The sequence below is a fragment of the Passer domesticus genome, chromosome 12, assembly GCF_036417665.1.
Source record: "Passer domesticus isolate bPasDom1 chromosome 12, bPasDom1.hap1, whole genome shotgun sequence".
NCBI lineage: Eukaryota > Metazoa > Chordata > Aves > Passeriformes > Passeridae > Passer > Passer domesticus.
The window spans coordinates 9,318,930-9,341,369 of NC_087485.1; the positions used below are offsets into that span (position 1 = coordinate 9,318,930).

Below are 22,440 nucleotides of genomic sequence, written 5' to 3' on the forward strand. Positions count from 1 at the left end.
TCCTACTTTTGTCTTCTGCCTTGTGGAAACCATAGCTCTGGATAGAATGCTCCCTCCCCTTGCATTTGTGTTGGCTGAAATCAGTTGAGATGAGTAACTGCCCCATACATACTGAAGAGTAGGCTAGAAGGGATTTTTGCTCTAGTTATGGAGTTTTTCTGTCTACCCCTTTAAATGTGGTGGTAGAAAAACAGTCTGAGTAAAAACGTGTAACTGTCCTGTCCCTGCCGAGAAACCTCTCGTGTGAGGACTCCTCAGTCCCAGAGCTGTGCTGTGACTGGTACTGGAAAGGGTGCTTACCACTGGGGTTCTGTGGAGTCTGTTGGTGTGAGTGTCTTGTTGTACTGAGAATCTTGATAATGAGTTTAAAGCTTCTCTTGCTCAGAAAATAATCACAGGCACAAAAGCTGCAAGTGCAGGGCAGAAATGACTGACTCTAAAAGGCAACAGGAGTAAGACTTGCCAGAGCTGCTCAGTACTACTCTGGTACAGCCAGGCTTTAAAATTTTTCTAAATCTCCTCCACTATTTTGAATTGCAGCTGTGGCTTAGCAAGGACTCCCACTTTGTTTTGTGCTCAATTTTTCCCAATCCTTTTCTAAATGATGCCTTTTCCTTTTCCTGGGAGAATGTCACCACAGCTCCTCCGCAGGGCTTGCTTTTCTTGGCACTGTTTGTTAATCATGCTTCTGCCTAATACTGCCCTGTGGGGCTCTGGCTTCAGTTTTGCCTACACCCCTGTGAGCAACAAGAAACCTTAAGTTTTGCCTCTGCCCAGGCATGAGCATGGCAAGCAGCCTATCTGGAAAACATGAAATGGGATTAGCTCAAGCAAGTGGGTCTTGGTAGGAAAAAATCACGGTGAGATAGGCTGAAGGTAGGGAACTGGCTGTGTGTGAAACACCTTGAGAAGGTGCTGGCTGGTGCTTTAGCATTAGTCCATCCATATATACAAAGAGATTTAAAAATATAGGAATTTTGGCACTGCAGAAGTTATGACAGTCTGCTGAAAGTAAATATACAAGAGAAGTAGCTGTGGGAATGGAAAATGGCTGGCTGTAGGAGATAAGTAGTGGCTGGAGAAGTCTTATCAGAAATCCTCTAGAAAATGCAGCCAAACACCCATAGGGCTGGGAGAAGTCTCTACCAATCAAACCAACCCAAGAAAATTGTGCAGTGAAGCCAATGTTCAGTTTTGCCAGCTTCCAACCTCCTTTCTGGCTGTGTATTGTACACAACTGCATGCAGCAGTCTGAGCAAAGCAATTCGTGCAGGGAAGGGATGGAGAGATGCTGGGTTATATTAAGAACCACTCATCCACAAAAAGCCCCCAGGCCCTTGTAAATCTGCCTGGCTCCATATGCAGACCTGTGCCCACCTGGCATTTTTCTTCACTGCCACTGGGAGCCAGCACTGCTGGAAAAGTTAGTTCTAGAAATGGTGAAGTTAACTAACATGTAAAAGACCTGGCTGGCTTTTGTGCTGACATGAGTTTTGGTCCAGCAAAGGTTTTCAGCACAGCTGGGACAGTCTCCAAATGAGAGATGTTTTGAGTTAATCCTCAAGTGGGAAGGCTGGGTTGGTGAGATTTGGAGATTTGAAGTTAAACTTTGGGACTTAAATACTGTGGAGATACTTTGGCTGTGAAATAGGGACATTCTCAGTGATGTGTTTTAGTTATGTGATGCTTTCAGTTTTCCCTCTCCATTTTGTCTGGCAAAGCTGCTTTTCTGCAAATCAGAGCTGGTTTAAAATGGTGTTATAGGGACCTCTGTTCAGTACACTCTTAGCCTTCAGTGATCTGCTTGGAATTTTGGAAAATAAGCTTAGTGTGGTTGAGTTTATTCCTACCCATTGTTATGCTGCTTACATGTTTCCTCCCACATCATTAGAATTTAGATTTAGAATCTGAACCCTGAAATGAATTCTTGTCTAGATTAAGGGCCACAGAGTGTGTAGTAACTGATGCAATGACTGGTGAATTCTGCTCTGTATTTTAACTTGCATTTGAATAATCTTATGACATTTTCTTAGCATCTACTGATAAATATATCCAAAAGGCAAAGGAGGCTGACAGAATGTAAGGAAGTTTAACATGTAACACATTGCACCTCTTTGTTGACTGCTCCATCATTCCTCAATCCTTTGTTTTCTTGATAGGAGACAGTGTATTATCACTTCAGACAGATACTTGCAGATGTTACTGAATCAAAAATAGAAGCAAAATCTATCTGGTTTGTATCTAGTGGGAATTGTTTCCTGCAGTCAAAAACACTGCATGTTTCAAGTTCTCCAAACAAAGCCTGGAAAACTATGTAACCTGTATTAATCTGTCCATTTCCTTTGCCTCATTTTTCTTGTCCCTTACCCTTATTTTTGAGGTGCATCTGTCATTACAATACTCCATGCTTCCCTTCAGAGGAGCACTCTTAAAATCCCCAGTGGTTTCAGCTATGGGAAATCGGCCCAGTAGAGGAACAGTCCTATCAAAATTGCTCTCAGGACACCAGATATATCATGGGTGTAACAAATCCCAACTGGCTTCATTAAAGCTATTTTAGAGAAAATAAACTGGTTTAATAGATGGCAAGTTTCTCTCTGTTCCTACTGTCACCATACATTCTTAAATGTAGAATGTGGCTCCAGTGTGGAAACCCATTAAAGAGATATAATATTTCATTCAGGTAAGTATTGCCTTTCTGCTTAAAGGGAAAACACCATTGTGAGCTTAGTGAAGAATTTAATTTGATGTATATCTGCAGGAAGTAAGCCTTACATCAAAAAGTAAGAACCAGCAGCTGGGTTCAATATGGGATTTGACACTGTTTTCTATAAGCTCTTTACCAAATGTGTGCAGGTTTTGAAATAGCCACATGCCCACCTTATTATGATCCTTTCCTGGAAAGAGAAATACCTTTAATCTTAAATATGACATTCACATGCTTATTTTTTAAAGAATTGATTTAATATGAAGGATTTTATTTCCTGTTTTTATTAAGATCCAGGTTTCTTGTCAAAGTACTGCCGTAAGTAACAAGCTATTGCACATCCTGTTCTTCATTAAAACAGGCAGGATATCAAAGTAAAAAACATAAGAAACATAAATGTAGAGGAATTTTAGGATTGAACTGTAATCTATACCATGCAAGTGACTTAATAAGGATCTCAAATGATAAAGGAATTCAAGTCTGGGCAACATAACCAGAGCAACTTTCCCCCCCCAAACTTATGGACTAAACTACTATTTTTTTCCTGTACTTTTAAAAAACACCATGTTCTTGAATTATATTTAGGTTAACTTGGAAGAGATACACAATCATTAATTCTTGCTACTGCTGTTACTCTCCCTAAGTTCTTATTTTTCATGATAAGTCTTTTCCAGTCACTATAGATAAATGCAAATCTTTTCATGACTGCTTAAAAAAAATAATTTCAGACATTGAAATACTATTTATGGTAATTTTCAGCAAATGTATTTTTTGTTCAATTAGCTGTTGTGAGTTTCTGTGTGAAACAAAGTCCCAGAACTCATACACGCTTATTTGGTCAGGACAGGCAGTATTACACAAATGTGACTTTATTTGACCAATTGCACTTAAGTGATAAACTCCTGACTGTGATTAAGATGGAGGTGAAATATGAAATATCCTTGGGGAAACAGAGAATGTGGCTCTGTCTGGATAAGGATATGTTAGGTTTAATCTAGACATCATGGCTAACCAGAGCAATACAAGAATAGCAGAACAGGCTTCCACATAAGCTGGTGACTAGAGGATATCTCCAGCAATTCTGGTGGGCTTGAATGAGATTATTTTGACTGCCCTGTCACTAGTACTGTTACTTATTTTGGCTGGCTGAAGCTGGTGTGACTGTGTCTAGCAGAGCTGCGTGTTGATCTGGAAGCGTGACACAGAATAGAAGACTGGATTTGTCCATGCAAATATTCTTTGCTGTCTATTTCTGTATTAGCAACAGAATCAAGATAAATTTTATCAAATTTAATAGAGGAAAAAAAACCAGAGGTAAACCATATTGTTATTGTATTGGTATTATTAAAAAAATTAGATGTCGGGGGGGAAGGCCCAAATCAAACAGGAGTAAGTAGAATTTTTGGATCCCCAAATCTAGGAAATGTAGGGGGAATTTCCTTCTGGTATAGGTATATGATAAACCCTGGGAGACATCATTGTACCATGTAGCTGAAACTTATTGTTTCTTGTCAACCACCCATACATCAGGGGCAACCAAAAATATACACAGGCAATTAATTCATGAGGTTGGGTTTTTACATAAAAAACACACAGAATGTAAAGAGCATGAGGACAGACCAGAGAGGAGGTAAATCTACAATTGGGCAGGTCTTGACTTTATTCTGTAGTGTATAAAATAAGCCACTACTCATCTCTATTGAGATGAATGTGAGCAGTTGTACTGGAATTGTGTGTAAAGTATGCATGTACATCTAACACTCCCTGAGAGACACAGGCTAGCAAGGACTTAATCCTCTCTAATCCTTGATTGAAAAATTACACAGATAGCACAAACTTTGAAGAAAGAATACATTAAAAGAAGCCTTGGAGGAAGAAAAAAGTAAATCCCAAGCTTGAAAATGTACAATGGCAATGGGATATCTTCAGCAAATGTTCCCAGCAACGCCCATGTCTGTTGTGCTTCATTTGCCCTTCCTTCTAAGAGCTGTTTCTCCCAAAATGCAATGAATTGACCCTAAAGTGTGAAGTAATGCAGACTTGTGGGCAAAACTGCTGTTCCTGCCCTTCCTTTTTCTCTTGGGAGGGTGTGTAATCTCAGCTTGCTAGCCAAGGGCAAGCTGTGTTTGAATCGATGGGAGACCTGGCAGTGAGGAGAGCTGGGGATGAAAAGGGCTGGAAATCAGAGCAGTGGTGAGCAGCAGCAGCCCCCTCCATGCAAGGGAAAGGTGCCAGCTCTGGCTCAGGGGAGGGGAGGGGGTCTGTCACAGGGAAGTTGTGTCAGCCCTGGGCAGTGCAGTGAGGACAGGTGGGACAGTGTGATGGGCCTTGCCCTGTGTCACCTGTGCCTGAGCACTGCCAGTGCAGTTCTGTGCTCTGCTGAGTGTGGGAGTGCCAATGTCCTGCTCTGGCTCTGCCTTCTCCCCTTCTGCCTACATACAGACTGAATTCAGGAAAAGGGAGGGTGACCAAAGCACAGCTGCCCATGAGAACATGGGCAGGAAGGTGCAATAAGCTTGACATTCATCCATTCCAAGGGTCCTGTAAGTGCTCAGGCTTTCACACAAAGTGTTTTTCAGGACTGGCCTAGGCTCTGCTGCAGGTAATGCCATGAGTTGCCTCCAGCCTCTGGCTCCACTATCTTAACCACTTGCAGATGTTCATACACAGTGGAAATTCACCAAACAGGAGAGGTACTAAAGGAGAAGTTGTCTTTGTCCACTGCCCTAATCATCTGATACAGATCAAAAAGTTATATTGCTGTCTATAGGAAGGGCCTCTTATCTGCAGATGCAATTGGCTTTTGATGAGAGGGTGGTTGGGCTATTAACTGAACTAAAAACTGTAGCAGGGCTCCTCTACACAGGTCAAATACAAATGCTACCCTCTGATACATGCTCCTGTTGCAAGGACTGAGGAATACGTGGATTAAAGTGAGGCGAGTAGATGCTAAAGGAAATGTCAACTGTTGGATTTCCATGTTTTATGAATATTGCACAATTTCTTCAAAAAGTTCAAAATGTAGCCCTGAGAATACAGAATTCTGATCTATTTCTATTATCCACATGGGAAAATAAAACACCTTTGAATTGTTTTCCTTAGATAATTTTGCCCATCTGCAGTTTTTTTATACACTAATAATGCTGTACAGCTTTCATAAAGCCTCAAAATAGGTCAGATTTTGCAACCAGAGGATGCTCACCAGAGTTCTGCTTACAGTCTTGTAGCAGCAAATGTAGACAATGTATAAAAACATGGCACATGTGTAAATTTGCCATCTCATTGCTTTTGCTGCTCTGGCTCTATTGTCAGTAATAATACCACAGCAAGGACGGTTGGAGGGAAGCCAAACGTTTATTTGGTCTTTAGGCTTTGATAGTATGTTGGCAGCTGTGTGATCTTTGTTAAATTCAAAATGCAAAGTGTAGCTTGTTTGCAGGAATCAGATGAGGCTGTTGAGACAGATGCTTTTGGAGCGATACCCGGCGAGCTGTGACACACATGGAAATGGGGCTGCTCGACCACTTGCCCCTGAATATTGAGATTTCCCTGGTCTCTGGAGCTATTTAATTAAGTTGGGATTCAGTGTTACACAAATGAAACATTGTGAGCTTGGACAATGGAAATGTGCCTTTCCCCTTGCCTGCTAGCTGGGAAGCCCCTCTTCTGTAGGCAGAGAGCACACTAGATAAACATCTCCTCTATCTGGGGCTCTCATAATGGTAATCCTCAAAGAGAACATGGAGATTTATTATTTTCCAACTAAGTTAGCTCTCCTGTGTTTTATGTGGTGTGTCTGTAATTATCCTGGTGCTGGTGTCCACAGTGCTGCATAATAACACCGTAAAAAAACAGTGAAGTTGGTGCTCCTCTAATTTTTCAGTGTGTCCAGACTAGGTGAGAATTTTTTGTAAAAATAAGCATGCTGTAGAATGTATATTATATGAAAAATTAATATCCCTACTTATGTGGCTGAGGCTGTGGTTTTATTTGCCCTTAATGGGACTGGAAAGATTTTTTTAATGTTGTTTTCAAGGGCTTTTTAATGATGCAGAAAAAGGGGCTTGGGAATGAATAAGTTACTGAGTGCAGGAGTGTGGAACAGGCTCTGTTCCTGTTGGAAATCTGTTGTTTTCCTACAGCTTCTGCAGGTGTGGGCAGGCAGAGGACAGCAGTAGGTTGTCTGTCACTCACAGCTGCAGTGGACCAGCCAACAGCTGGTGGCAGCTCCAGCTCCTGCTGCAGTCAGACTTTTCGTGCAAAGTTAGAACAGTTGTCTCTAACTTTCTTACTACTCAAGTGCAGATGAGAGGGAGCTGTACCAAAGTGTATGCATTCCTTTCTCATTACACATCTGCAGCCAGCTGGGTATTCTAATGGACAGAATCACTCAATCAGGCAGGGAAGCAGTCTAACAGAATCAGACTGTCATGCAACTGTTTACATTTATTCGTTGTTCTTAGTCCATTTATATAGTTTTATTGCTATAGTCATTTTGGAAGTGAAGTCAAACTGAAATATGATTAATTCACTGATGGTTACTTGCTATGGCCAGAATGCAACTTGGGAGAGAGTTCAAGTGCAACCAGCTGCATTATAAACTGCTTAAACTAAGGAAAAGTCCATGGAGTAAATGAAACTACGTCAGCAAGATTAGCCCCACCAATCACAGCCAGAGTGGAGAATATTAAGAGGGCCAGAATATTTTTGAAATGAGAATGACCAAGTTAAAACAAGCAAAAAGAACTTAGCCAGGAAACCACTTATCTTTTGAGTCTTGATAGTCCCCATGAAACTCCCAGAACCACATTTCCTTCTTTGAAATAATGAAGTGGCCCAGAGCCACTATCTTGCAGAGCTGCAAGGTCAGCTATAAAAAGCTGCAGGTTGCTGAACTCAGCAGCTATTTTTGTTATTGAGGTTGGTCTCTACATGCCAACATGTTCAAGCTGAAATGTAACTTGCCCAGGAAATTAGTTAGTGTGCACACGAATACAAGATTATAATTACAGCTACAGAATGCTGCTCACTGGAGAATTGAACTTGGATGGGAAAGCTAGTCCTTTTCTTTGCCCATTTTATTTGGAAAGAAAAGAAACAATGCAAGCTGCCAATATTTTGATGTCAGCATCCTTTGTTTTTTCTGGCTATCTGAGACCTCTTTGATCCTCATGCTGCCAGAAATGTTTGCTCTGGCTGTGCTCCTTCTTTCCAGCAGATCAACTATTTTGCTACAGGTTGTCAGAATGAAGGTTTTTAATTTGATGAACTTCTGAATGTGTGTCTCAGACACCTGTTTCTGTCCAGAGCACTTTGTGTTTTTAAACACTTATGTTAATTTGTAAACCATGACAATAAGTGGCATATGTAGAGCCTGAATGCATGTTCTCTGCCTTTGCTCAATGATGAAATGTTATTCAACACTGCAAATGTTACTGGGTGTATAATATTAATTAAATGTGGTGATCAGGGTTGACATGAAGCACCTTTTCAACAGCAAGATACAGTGCTGGAATATGTAATTCATGGAACTGTCTTGCTGTCATCTTTGGAACTTGTTGCATGAAAGTGAGTAAGACTGCAGCTACACAACTCTGCTTAGTTACTAAGTTACTATATCCAGGCAAAAGCAAGCCTGTGATTTGTATTGTATTTGTATGCTTTGTGGATCTCCTGTGTCTGACAATAACTTTGGAGCTGGGACAGAATGAAAAACTTCCCACAAAGCAGAGGACCTATATTGGTTAGTCTAGTTATTCTTGGTACTAGAAGCTCCAGTTATAATCTTCTAAGAGACAAATCATATTTTAAATTATACAAGGAGAATATATTAATTTTTCATATTTTTCTAATTTTTCTTGTCTGACCATCTGTATATATAAAGTATTAGTGAGATTAATCTTGTGATAGTTGAAATCCAGTTGGATGTTTTTAGTTGAAACACATATAAATAACTGAACTAGTATCACACTGTAATCCAAAGCACTGATTTACATTATAGTAATATATCAGAATTTTTTTCTTTTGTGGGAGATGTTTTATAATATTTAATGATTACAGCAATGTAGGTGGTAGGATGAAAGTGCACATTGTGCTAAGGTACTGCTGGTGTAGGAAATTGCTTTTTGTATCCACAGATCAGAATAGTAAATCATTTAAGAATTGGTGCATATCCAAAACGCATCTGTTGACCCAGATTCTGTCCTCTGATAACAAGAATGAAGTGATTGTTTTTCCGAGAACCAAATAGATTTTATTTACATTAGTGGAAGTGCCAATAAGGGCTTGTTGTGGGATTTGTAGGATACTGCTTTTCTTAAAGAATGTGTTTGTAAAACTCTCCTTTGTGCTACCTCCTCTCAGCCCTCTGATTTGGGGAAAAATTGCACCAAGAATTAAAAAAGAATACAAAAATTCTAGCAGAGACAAAGGGGAAAAACCTGTTCCTGACAGCAGCCCACGATAGTGTAATATTTCCTGGGTAGAAAAAGTGACTTAAACATCATGAACCATATGCTTATAACACCAACTTCTTCAGAAATACAAGGTAATTTATAGTTGCACAGAAAATGAAATGGAGGAGGAGACCTTGAGCCTACCACATAAATCCTCCTGATGCATATTTTATTCTGTGTAATAGTGTTTTTGAGGATGGGGTTCCACCTGCATTCCTAATTTACCCAAGTCAAGAGCGTCTTCTGTTGATCCTTCTCTCCTTTAGTGAGTGAGCACATGCTCTGGTAGAAATAGTCCTGGCATGGAGTATTCATTTTGTGACCTGCAAAGAGAGGGCTGGAGTTCAGTCACAGTTCCTTTCCCATGTGGAGACATATTTCTGCCTCCCTGTTCTTTGCAGAGAAGTGTAAGGTCTGCATAATGAGGATACCAGATGTTTGCCTTTAGACAGGACTTGCATTATCATGGCTTCCAGGCTGCCAGGAGGGTCTGGACTCCAGCAGTGGGTTATTTCCTTCCTGAGAGAATGGAGTAGCCACGTGCATGGGGTAGTTTATTCTGGTCTCCATGTATCCACAATTATGTGCACTGCTGTGGAGATAATGCAGAGCAAAACAAGCAGAGGTAACAACTCTCTGAGCTGGAGGAAACACGTCAGTCTCTAGCTGCTTGGTTTCTCATTGCAAGCTACACCAGGCACTGAGTTTGAAATCAACTGCTCTCAGAACTCGGTTAAAGTGCTATTCATAGAAGAACCTGCAACATGGGCCTGAGAGGAAGGAAATTTAAATTGTATCATAATTTCTTATCCACTTCAGAGAGAATGGGGCTGATCCTATCAGAGAAAATGGGGGTGATCTGGTGCTATCAGAGGATCTGGACAAGCAGCCTTGCTCGTGGGCTGATCTAATGCTCCCCTATCAGCTCCATCTGACCCCTCTGGCTTGCTGAGGGTGTTTAGCCACCAAAGGAGCTCCTGTGCAGTGACACACAGAGAGAAAGCTCTAGAAGCTCCCTTCTCCTTGGCTGACACAGACCAAGCCCAGCTGTCCCACTCTCCTTGTCCCTCTAATGCCATTCCACAGGGAGGTGTAGGAAAGGACAGCTGAAAAATGACGGCTCTTGATGTACGCATGTAACTTGTATGTGCTTATCTGTAACACATGTGGATGTGAACATATAATGTTCTTTTGTACATGGGATCACCCTTCCTGTCTCTACTTACAGCACATCTTTATCTGTAGATAGTGGTAAATTTTTGATAGTTGGTTCTTTATTTATTTCCTGGTTATTTTCTGGTTATTTTCACTTTGTAGGGTTGAAACGCTGCAAACTGCTTAGTTGAGAAACTTGTAACAAATGAGACTTCCTTGAAGAATTAAAACACACCCATTTTTTAGACTTGATTTTTCCAAGAGGCTTTTGGACTCAACACTGTGCTAACACAACTATTGTGGCTTCTGAACTGGCTCTGGCTTGGGTCCAGCCCAACTCTGAGCAGGGGCAGAGCTGGCTGGCAGCTGCCAGTACCCATCTGTGGAGGCATAACCAGTAACATTCACTGTATTTATAAAGACCCCTTGCTAGAAAATGCATTCAGCCTTCTGAAACAATAGTTCTTCCAACTAATTAAAAACAACATTACCCTAACAATATTACATGCTCAAGAAGTAAACAAACCATAAAACGATCAGCAAACCCAGCAGTATTCATTTAGAAATGTATCTGCTGGAGCACAGTGTAGAAAATGAGCATGATTTTGGTCTGGAGAATATTCTGTACTCCAGGGATCACCACCCAAGAGCTGGAACCACTTGCTGATCCTGGCACGGTGGTAGAGCTGCAAAGCAGCAGGTGGCAGATGAGTGAAAAATCCCATCTGGCAGGAACTGAGGAGGTGGAACAGAGGGCTTTGGACTCCAGCAGGTTCATCAGAGTATCCATTTAATAGGCAGCAATTAAAAGGGCATAAATCCTGGTGAATGACCACCACTGCTCAGGGCTCTGGTGTGGTTTGTCTCACAGTTCTTTGTGTAACCAGTGGTGGGGCTGAGCAGAGCCAGATGGAAGCTGCAGCTCCTGAGAGCTGAAGTCAGAAGGTGCCATAATGCCACTGCCAGCACTAGCCCTTCTTCAGGCCAGCTTGAGAGAGTGAACATTGCTTACTGATGTTCCCATACCCAGGGAGAACTAAAACTGTGTTTCCTGCATTATTTTGTCATATAAATGACCTGTGAAAAACTTGAAAGTTGAAACTTATTTCCATACCTGGCCTGGCATGGGACCTTGTTTGGAGAGGACTAAAAATTTATTCTCCCTGTCTCAGGGAGTCCACTTGGACTGATCTGATCTGAAAGAGGAGTGAGTCACCCCAACAGAATGATCTCAGTTCAGTAACATTCCTGTCTCCTCTCCAGGTCTGGTAGCCCTGACCTACCCAACTAGCAATTATAGTCCAATAATTGTATCAGCAGAGAATGCAAAGCACATTCCCTGCTACAAACTTGTTTTGCATATTTGCATATGCAATTTGGGCATACCACTTTTTTCTTTCATGCTCTCAGTGGTTATTAATTTAAGTTGTACATATCCTGGTGCAGTTATAAATATCCTGATTTGCTAAAGACAGAAAGTAAGTTCTAAATCCATAAAGCATGCCAGTGGAATTTTGTTTCTTTTTTTTTTTCTTTTAAAAACAAGCTATGGCTGCATTGTTGAAATATCCTGTTCAAATCATAACTTAGAGGCTGCAGCATTTTTTTTTTTCATATGGAAATGTGACTCAGATATACCATTTGAGCAGGAAATAAAAGCATGTGTTGCCTGCTTGTCTTGTCTCTTGCTGCATGCCTGCATCATGCTGTGGTTGCCCAGGAGCAGCTCTGTATGTGCCATGTTGAAGAGACAGCCACCATTGTGCTCACCTGGGTGCAAAAAGGGCAGTTCTTATCAGCACAGGTAGCTCTCTGTTGGCTATCAGTATTTCTGAGGACTAATTTATGGCAGAAAGAGAAATAAAATGCCTAATCTTCCTCTTTTTTCTCAACAGCCTTTCTTTTTCTGATGTCAGTTCTTGCCATTGCCAGAATCTATTGGATTTTTGGATGCAGACTTACACAGCATTTCCTGGGGGAAAATATCTTTTCCTATACTGATAGGCCACTGAGGCCCAGGTAGTATTAAATGCCTTGGCTCAAATGACAGAGCAAGGCAGGGATCAGAACTGATTCCTCCTTTCCCAGGTACCTGTGTGACAACATCCTGAACAGGACAGTGCTTTTGGGTCAGGGCAATGCTTTTTCTTAACTTGTTCAATGTAGTTGCAGGGTGCAGATAAATCTTTGGACATGTGAAAACTTTTGAAGCCCTGACCTTGAAAAAACCCTGTGCTCCCAAACCCTGGCCTAATAAAACACATTACTGCTCTTCACCTACCTTGCTTTGGGTCCCTTCACCATCTGGGTTACAGGAGTCTGCAACAGGCAGAGTTTAGGAATGGGTGGTGTTTCACTCTCAATTTCTAGGTCTCCAATTTGTGTTAATGTTAAATTAATACAGGCAATTACCGACAGGGGGTGTTAAATGTATATTTTTTAGTAACAAAATATAAGATACTATTTATTTTGCTCATCTGAAAATAGTTTTCCCAAGCTGGGCTGTGCACTGGCAGAATTTGCTGTGGCAGTGTCTGATTCTTAGCAGTGGTAGCTGCAATTTGCACAGGAATGATGAACTCTTTGTCACAATGAAGCACCATGATTAGATGAACTCAGCTGAAAATGAAAATAAATTCTTCCAACTTAGGAAAGGTATCATCTGAGTTATAGCTGGGTCAGGTCAGAGCTGAGTGTGTATTCTAAGTAATTCCTCTGTGGAATTATTGCCATCACCATAATAATATTTCAGTGAAATCAAAATGGAGATATTTGTCCTGATGGCCTTTCACTTTTTATTTGGAAAATCATTATAGTTACATTATCTCAAGGTTTATGAAGGAAAGATAACACCTGCTCCAGGAATCTACTGAAAAGTTATTTCAAGGGGAAAACTTTGGAACTAGAAATTAGACAGATATTAACACCATAAAGCTGTTTTCATTTGTAACAAAACTCAGCCTGGGGTTGCATTAAGCTCTGAGTTAATCACAGCTGCTCGCTCTGTCTGTAGCAAGGGCTGTCCTTTCCTGCACACTTTATGCAGCATTGCTCTGTCCACCCCAGGACAGTACGTTCTGGGTGAGCTTTTAAATGGGGTGAGATATTAGTTCTAATGGGACAGTAGCTGGCATTATTTGCTCTTGAATACTTTGTGTTTGCCAACAGGCTGTTTGTCATCTGAAAAGGTAGAGCTCCATCATCTGTTTGTTTCTTTCCCAGTCACTGTCAAGCATGATACAAACGTGAGTCTTTGAGTGTTCTGAACTTTGTGAACATGCCCACCTAAATTTAAATTTTAAGATGGTCTCCTGTCATTTTTTATCCTCTTTTCCTTCAACCCTGGGAAAAATGTGTTCAGCAGCACTTTGTTTCACTGTGGGCTTAAAATGTCTGCAAGGCTTCAGGAGGATGTTGGATGCATTCCTTGGCTGAGAGCATCTACTTATGTGGAGAGCATGGAAAGCTATCCAGGGTAATTCAAAATATTATTGTACTTTGTCATAACTATTTTTATTTTTTAATGTAATGTAGCTGTGGGTGTCAAGCCACACTTCCACTTTAAATATTTTTTCCCATGTTTTCAATGTGTACAAGTTTCTTTTGGAGATGTTCTAGTCATCGCAAAAATTTGGTATAGAATTACTGTTCTGTGGACTAAAGGAGTTTTTTTAGATTTCCATGCTTGCATGTCTGCTTGCCTTAGTTTTCTTTGAACATGAAGTTAATCCTACCCTGAAAGAAGTTGTATGCTTTACCTTGTGGAGAGAAAGCTGTTTTTAATGTTAGTTTACTTCCCTGTACTCCAAGATGATAATTCCAATTTTGTTAGCACTACTATTTTAGGAGGTAAAGTCAAGTCTGGAGATTTTATTACTTGTTTTCATTGAAAGCCAGAGGAAATAAGAATTTTTGATGACTGGTGATTTGATGGTGACTGATCTACGTTAATAGACTTCTCTTGTGAAATTCTAGTTTCTCTCTAAAAAAAACCCCAAAAAAACAGTCCTGCAACATCTTGGTACCACAGTGAATGTCTTCAGCACAGATTTATACAGTGCTCATGACACGGTTTTCTGAAGCAAAGATTTGGATGTGGAAATTAGGAAAAATGCCTTTTCTAGTAGGGAGAGAAGATCTCTGTTAGCTGTGCTTAGAAATTGGGAAGGCAAATCAGCTGTAAGACTCCATTAATTTGATTTTAATCTTTACTTTATAAACCTGAGATTCTGGATTATAGGACCATTTTAATTAAATGATTTTTACTACTTTTTTTTCTTTTTTTTTGTTTCTTTTTTGTCTTTTTTTCCTTTTTTTTTTTCTTTTTTTTTAATACTTTTTTTTCTGCAGGAGATTTGCATAGTTAGTGACAGGATTACCCTACCTGTACATACCTGACCTGTATAACTTCCAGGTTATTCTACCAGATGCTGTGGGTCACTGGGCATCATCTACAAATGTATATGTTTTAAGCAACTTTGAAGCCAATAGGCCCTTGTGCTGACTGGCAGACTGACTAAAAACTAACTACAATATTAAATTGGGTGCATTTTCAACCTCCTAAAATACTCTGGATTTATGTTGTGCGGGTTTTGTTTTTCTTGGTTTTTAAAGATTTTAGTGTTTAAATTTTTTTTATTCTGTGGTTTGTTTTTGTTTTTTTTAAATTTGTTTTCCCTTCAAGTTAGCCATTGACATTGTGAGGAAAATCCACTTCAGAGAAGTGAAGGTATCCTCCTGCTTTCACAGGAATGCTCTCAATGTATTTCCTTAAGGGTCCTGGCAATTCTTTAAAGTAAAACTAATGTTACCTTTTTTTTTTCCCCCTCCTCTTTCTGAAAGACAAGCAGGGTTTGCAGCTCTGTCTGGTGAGGCAGTTTCCTGCAAGTAACTTTCAACATCAGAAGCTGACTCGGGCTCCTTTCCTATGCAGATAAGGAAAGCTGCTCGGTTTCTCAGCAGTCTGCCATTAATTAGACCGACTTATTGGTAGCACATGTTGACCAAATAGACGCTTTATTTTCTGTAGCACAAAAGGTGGCAAAGAAATCAACAAGACTTACATTGTGTGACAGCTTTTCTGGCTTGTTTTCTTTAATTCTTCTTTTTCTGTGGAGCGTCTCCCATAAGCCTGCACGTGTGCATTGGCGTCAGCCTTCTGCAAATGGAAATAACATCCATGAGACCCTAATTGCTGCCAGCATCCAGGGAAGTGGCTCCTCTCCAGGGCAGTGAGATCAATTATTTTCCTGGGAGGCTACGTATGTGGGGCTGTTAATTGAACAAATGAATTACAGAAAGAAAGAAGGAAGCACCTCTGATGGATTGTTATTGATGAAAGGGTTTATTTAGTCCGGGAATCATTCACTGTTTGTTTGCGAGGAGAGGATGTGTTTTTATTGTCACTGGTGCTCACCCTGGAGGCTGAGACAGAGGGATCTGTATTGTTCTCCTGTGTGAAATTGCTTTTGTCATCTCCTACAGAAATTCATGAAGTGTTTGTGGAGTGAAGCATGGCGAGGGTCTGATTTTTTTCTTATTTTAGTGCCTAGTGATTTTTTTCAAAGCCATGATCCTGCTGTCTCAGTGAGTGCAGTATGTAGCTGGTAGGACCCAAGCCCAGAGATTTTATGAAGAAGAGTTAAAAGATATACAGTTGGTACAAGTCTGCATTCTACTGGGACTTGGTTATTTCTTATAAATCAGAATTTTAAAATATAAACCATCGGTCTTGTCCAAAATGTTTTATTTTCCAGCAAACTGATGTTGCAACAAGTTTTGAAAAACTGTCCTTAAGTTCTAAAACATGAATTTGTCTGAACACTTGGTCTCTGTCCCACACTGCTGCTGTTTTTTTCTTCTTCCCTTTTTTCTTTGTCTGAACACAGCAGTAGCACAGCTGGAGTGACATTTCCAGATGACACTTTCGAAAAACTGCCATAAAATAGCATGGACAGGCCCCTCAGCCCCTGCTCCTGCCCCTCACAGGTTGTGCCTGGGCTGTAGGAAAAGCACAGAAAGAGCCTCTGAAAAGCCCCACGTCCATTTGGGGAAAGATGCTCTTGCTGTTGTGTGCAGAAAACCACCCAGGGAAGCAGGCAGCCCCTCCACGTCCTTGCAGTGCACAGCAGCCCAGGATCACAGAAGCACAAAAATAGTTTAAAGGCATTGAGGCGTAGTGCTTTCCCTAGGAAATCTTGAGCTTTTCTTCAGAGTGATTCAAATTGAGTGCCAGCACTAAACAGCTTCAAGAGGCATCCCAGCTACCTTTGCACTTCATTTATTCTGGCACAACTAAACAGAGCCTTTCTTCTCCTCTGTTAAGATGTGAGAGCTTGTGAGCTTTGCACTCATCCATGAGATCACACACTGGGTTTCAGTTTCAGACCTCAGTAGTAGCAGCTGGTGGAATAAAAGGATTCCCTGAAATAGCACCAGTTCCATGTGGTCATGCCTGTGCAGAGGGAAGCTCAGGCTTTGGGGTAAGCCCTGCAATCTTGGGCCTCTGCCCATTCAGACTGCAGCACCTCTGGGAGCATGTTGTGGTTTCCTGCCTCTCTACACCTTGGTTTCTTTCCAAAATAAATCGAAGCACACAAGGAGATGGTGCACTCTGGTTTGTGTCCCAGGATGGGGCTGAGCCGCTCACCAAGCAGGTCTGCACTGGAATCAGGTGCTCTTGGGCTGTGCTCTTGCTATGCTGCCCTGCTGCACCCTGACTTCTGGGGCCTTTGGCTGCACTGCCTAATGCTGGGGATCTTTACTCAGAGATGTATAATGTGCTTGAGAAATAAAACCTATGATTTCTTTTCTACTGCTTAACGCACGTGCTGTGGTGGTCAGTTTAGGTTTTCAAGCCCCAAGTTTCCTCACCAGGACAAGAGGAGTGCTCCAGGCAGGGTGTCCATCCTTGGCTGCTGAAGTGTCCTGCTGACACCTTCACTGTGAATGCCATCATCACGTGCCAGCTCCAGGCATGTTCAATCTGCAGTTAATCTAATTGCATTTTGCAATCACTACAATGGAATTTATAATTGATATGTATTTAGAATATCCCCATGCAATGAAACTGTGCAGAGCTTTTTATGGGCACGGCTGCACCCAAGTGACACCAAAGCCAGCTGCTGTGTGTCTGGGCAGCTGTGAACCTCCTGGTCCCTGCCCACCCTGGACTTGTTTTGTGCCTGATAGAAAGAGTGTTTGGGTGATTGGAAGTGAGCTGTGCACTGAAGGCACTCCTGGCTGGGGAGGTACAGGGCAGTGCTGAGCTGGTTTCTCAGTCTGTTCTGGCCCCTCTGAGCACTGATAGGAGCTGGATGTGCATGTTCTCCTGGCCCTGCCACAGAAGCTGTGTGAGAACTTGTCTGTGAGGGTTCCTGGTGGGGTCTCTATGTTCTCATCTGTGGCACTGGGCATTTGGAGAGGGAGAGAAAACAGCTGCAGAAGCAGAACAGCTGATTGACCCTGATTTGTTGGTTTGTGCTTTCTATTCCACTTTAAAACTGTAGTTTGAAGTTTCAGTAGTGGGGAATAGTGGTTTGCTTGTTTGGGTTTTCAGTTTTTTTTAAAAAAAGATTACTTATATGCCTATTTTTAAGTGAGGAGAATTGGAGGGAAATTCTTTCAATAACTGCAACATACCCCTTAAATTGTGCATTCCCATTAACAGGGGTTGCAGGTATATACAACCAAAAAAGCCCAAACCACATCAGCTTTTTTTTCCTATAAAACTAGTTTCTTGGAATCCACATTTGAACGCATTGCAGAAGTTCCTTGAATCTTTATCTATTTCAGCTTTAGTCATTTAGGTTAGGATAAAACCCTTTAGGATAAATTTTTGACATTTCTATGCACAGCACCTCTAACAGCACGGGTGCTGAGAAAGCACCCCTCCTTCACAATATTTATTGCAAAATCTAAGGCATCCTTCAATACTTCTGATGTCATGGATGTTTGGAATCTTCACTTCAGATAAAACCTTGCAGCCCTGACTTGGATGGTTGCAATAGTCCAGCAGCTCAGGGTGAGGCCAGAATATTATTGGATATGTGTTTCTGCAGTGTGCCTGCCCCAGTCTAAAGGGCTCAGCTATTTGAGGATTGTGGGATCATGGGACAAATCGAGTTAAAAAGGGCCTCAGGAAGTCATCTACACTCACCTCCTGCTCCAGGGGGGTCACCTATGCATTTTGGTCAGTTGAGTCAAAACTGCAATATTTTACCCAGAGTGGAGGTTCAAAACTATGTCATGTACTACAGCCCTTCAAAATCAGCAGAGACCTTTTGGGGGCTGCTGTTTCAAAGCAAGAAGGGCTCATTGCTTAAGAGGAAAGCAACCAGCAAGAATCTGACAGGGTATTTATTGCATTACTGAAAATGGTGTCTCAAGAACCACTGATTTGGACCGTGATGAAACCTTTAAAGGAGAATTGCTTTCAGCTGAGGAATCCTCTGGGACCTGATTGTCAAAACAGTCCATTTACATAATCATTGTCAGCATGCAAATTTCTGATTGTTTGAAGCATAAAGGGCACATAAATGTTTAGTAAAGAGGACCTGGTGTGGTTTGTTTTTTTTTTTTTTTTTTTTAGCCTTCCTCAGTTGCAAGAGAAACGTTATAATACTGTTGGTATGCTATCTAAATTTAAAGACATTTTTGATAGGAAGAAATCTATTTTCTACATATTTGTACAATTATGTATGTGTAGCTTTGTGTGTGCAGGTACAACACCTATACACAGTTGATCCATACCTTGTAAGGTTGCCCAGATGGTAACTTACACATGTTGAAAAATATATTGTCAGCCTATCCCTCGTACATTTTATGCTTTCTAGAGACAGTTTAATAAAAACAGGTGCTTTTCCATAAGAAAAGTTCAGCAGCCATGAAGAAATATGCGCAGCGTGTTTCCATTTCATCTTTACATATCTTGTAATTAAAGATGTGCCAAACTCCTTGAAAATAATTCACTTGGTCAGTGAACCACATTATTCAGCGATTTGCAGATATCACAGAAGAGAAAGCTTTGGCATTCTGATTCACTCTGTGAGTCCACGCAGTGTTCCTGCACATTATGTCTCGGTGCTGCCCAGTAAATTGGCTCTCATTGCTTCACACCACATTACTATGCAGCAGGTCAAAGTAGCACTTTTCCCTTATCGGGTGTGAAATGTTAGGTGGTAAATATTAAAGTCACAAAAATTTTTTTTGCAAAAGAGCTATTTGCAAGGTTGATCTTTGGGAATTTGTTCTCAGTAGAATTATATTTTATTAATACGCTCTAAGAATATCATCAATGGATTCTGAGGCAAGTAGTAAAATCAATTTTTTCTCTCTTTAGGGCATGCCTGAGGTGCATTTTAGGAGGTTCAAGGCTTTGTCTGCTTTATGGAAAGTGGGGTCATTACTGTTGGTGTATTACAGCCTAATCTGCTGGGGTGATACATAAATGGGGCTTCATCCCATTGCAGCTGAATCCACGGAGATTTCTGCTCAAAACGCTCAGCTGGGGCTGCAGCACCCTGACTGTGAAGGGGGGAGTGATCCCTGGAGGTCCAGAGCAGCCTGACACTGTATTACTTTATTACCTGCTGTCTGCAGTTAGGGCAGCTCATCCCTGAAACCTCCATTGTGCCCCCAAAACCCCAATCCTGTTTGCTTTGCTGAAGTCCTTATGGCCTTTGCATACAGGTGAGCCCTGTGCAAGCTCAAGTCCTCTGTGCACCCAGCTCTACCACAAGTGGTTTTGTCAGGGCTGTCCACACCTGTGAAAGAAGAGAGGTTTACCCTGATCATAATGGGTTTTTTAGCATTTGGGATGGACTCTATCTCTGCTTTACTAAAGAGGTGAAGTAGATGATCTCTTCTTTCCCATCAGCATTGTGTTCCTGTAGCTCAGCTTGCACAGGCTGAGCAGCACCTTATTACCATGTGGTCAGCAGCAGAGGTTATGCTGTGTTTTTGTATTCCAGCAATTGCCTGGTATTTTAAAAATATATTCTCAGTTTTTACACAGCATAAGTAGAAATATCTTCCTGTTGAAATGTTTGGGTGTTTCTGTGTGGGATGGATTGATCTCTGTAGGGGTGGGTGTGGCCTGGCAGGGCTTTGGAGGAGATTCCTGGAAATAAAGGGAATTGTACCAACCTGAGCCCACCTATCTCTGACATTTCCTTGCTGGATTTATAACCACTAGAAGATAATGAGTTGTGTGCTTCTTGTGCTGCTGTGTGGCATCCAGACCAGTTATGTTGCTGTAAACACAGAATATGGCACAAACAAGCAAATTAATACCAGATATGATGGAGAGATGTCCCATACTGGTTCCCAAGCCTGCTGGTCTGTGAACCAAGGCCTCTTGTCTGCAGTGTTGGGAAAATGGGAGCAGTAGTGGTTCTTAGTGTTTTATCACTGATCAGCTGATCTGATTTGTCATCAGTGTGATAGAAAAATGGGTTTGGCATGAGAAATGTTTACTGGCCAGTGCTATTCCACAATGCTTGTGCTGTGTCAGCTGTACCTCTCCTATTTTAGGTGTTATGAAATATTTGTTGTCTCTACGTTCACTACATGGAAGAGAAAACAGGAGCTTTGGGGCTCCTCCAGTGATTTCACAATCTCCACCGTTTTTTTCATTTTCTGGATGGACTGTGTCGAAGAAGAGAATCATAGAAACTTGTGTTTCTCTGTTAAGTGTTCTGATTTTATGATGCAAAAAAAAAAAAAAGGGAATGCTAGCTGAGCTTTGTGGAATTTTGTAATTCTTGCTAGAATTTTGCTTGATCTTATTGGAGGGAGAAGAGGGGCCCTTGTCTATTGCCTGCAGATGTTGGATCTGTTTGAGAGTGTGTGCTGCTAGCACCATGTTTACTTCAGGGTCATGGGTGCATGGTATTCAGGGGTTTTAAAAGATGGAAAGAATATTCTAGCAGTTAGGTGGGATGTGGGATATTTCTTAGCTGTGGACCTGGGAAGGTTGGGGTGGAGGGTAAGAAGGCAGCAGAGTGTTTCAGTTGCTCAGAAGGTTTAACTGTAGTCGCTTCAAATCTTCTTTTGCTGATCTGCTGAAGATTGTGTAATCTCTCTAGCATGCAGATGTTGAACAAAAGAATATTACTGTTACATCCTTAATCTGTCTTTCCCTCTTCCCTTCCTTCCTTATGATCCACTCCCCATCCTCTTGGGAGTTGAAAGTATAAAATGGAATTTGCAAAAAGGTGCATTTCTACTTTCCAAGAACTAATTCTCTGCAAAGAGATTATCTGTATTACTGGGAAAAGCTACTGCTCATTAGATGTCTTGCTGTAGATGCAGTTTAAGGCGATAAATAAAGTATTGTGGATCCCAGCACACAAGAATATAATTAATCGGGTATTTGCTTTAATATGACCACAGAGGGATTTAACAGGAGATCAGCTGTGTTTAGTAATTTCACTGATAGGTTCTTCCTTCCCTAGATGAAGGATTCTACCTTTTTATGGAATATCAAGCTATGCCCTAATTTACATAATGTAGGGTATCTTTCTTGTATAACATAGAATAGAGGACACAAACAGAAAATCAAGAATTTTTAACCTATGTAAATATAGGAATAGTTTAAGTCTCTCCTTTTTAACTAAGTCAGCGCTGTACTATGTTTGAAGGGAAACACCTGAGTTTTTGAAGCTGATATAGGATAATACCACACCTTACTCAAACCAAAGTCCTGCTGAAGTCAAGAAATGAGATATTCATGCCATAGAAGTGGGAAGAAGTGGTTTAGTCAACGGCTGAATAATAATCTGTCTGTAAAGGTGCTGTAAATACAGTCATAGAAGTGGATGAGATGGTCATACAGGAGTGATGGATTTCAAGGATGGTTCTTAGAGCAGCAGTTTTTCATTCCAGAGTAGCTCAGCATGTCTGCCTGGCTGTGCATTGGAGGTATCCCAGTGTAATGCCTGTGACATGGTAGGTGTCTCCAAAGCCTCACCAAAGCACTGCTCCAAGCCCTGAGATTGAACCAGGGAAAGCTGAGTTTCCTCAAGGCTCATATGTGAACATTTAGGCCCATGTCTCTCTCACCCTGTGTGAGCACATGTGGTGCTGGTGTGTGTGGGGGAGAATAATCCCTTTTAATGAGTG

At 41.2% G+C, this 22,440-nt stretch overlaps 1 long non-coding RNA gene across 2 annotated transcripts in view; it reads left to right on the plus strand.

Annotated features, from left to right (window-relative positions):
* LOC135279268 (uncharacterized) overlaps nt 1-22,440 on the plus strand; it is a 50,083-nt gene that overhangs the window by 18,611 nt on the left and 9,032 nt on the right. Inside the window, exon 4 of one of the 2 annotated variants that reach the window (XR_010346553.1) lies at nt 12,213-12,408. The exons of the other annotated variant lie outside the window; for it this stretch is intronic. This is a non-coding gene — a long non-coding RNA (uncharacterized LOC135279268). Of the gene's footprint in view, nt 1-12,212; nt 12,409-22,440 lie in introns of those variants that run through there. 2 annotated transcript variants of the gene reach the window in all.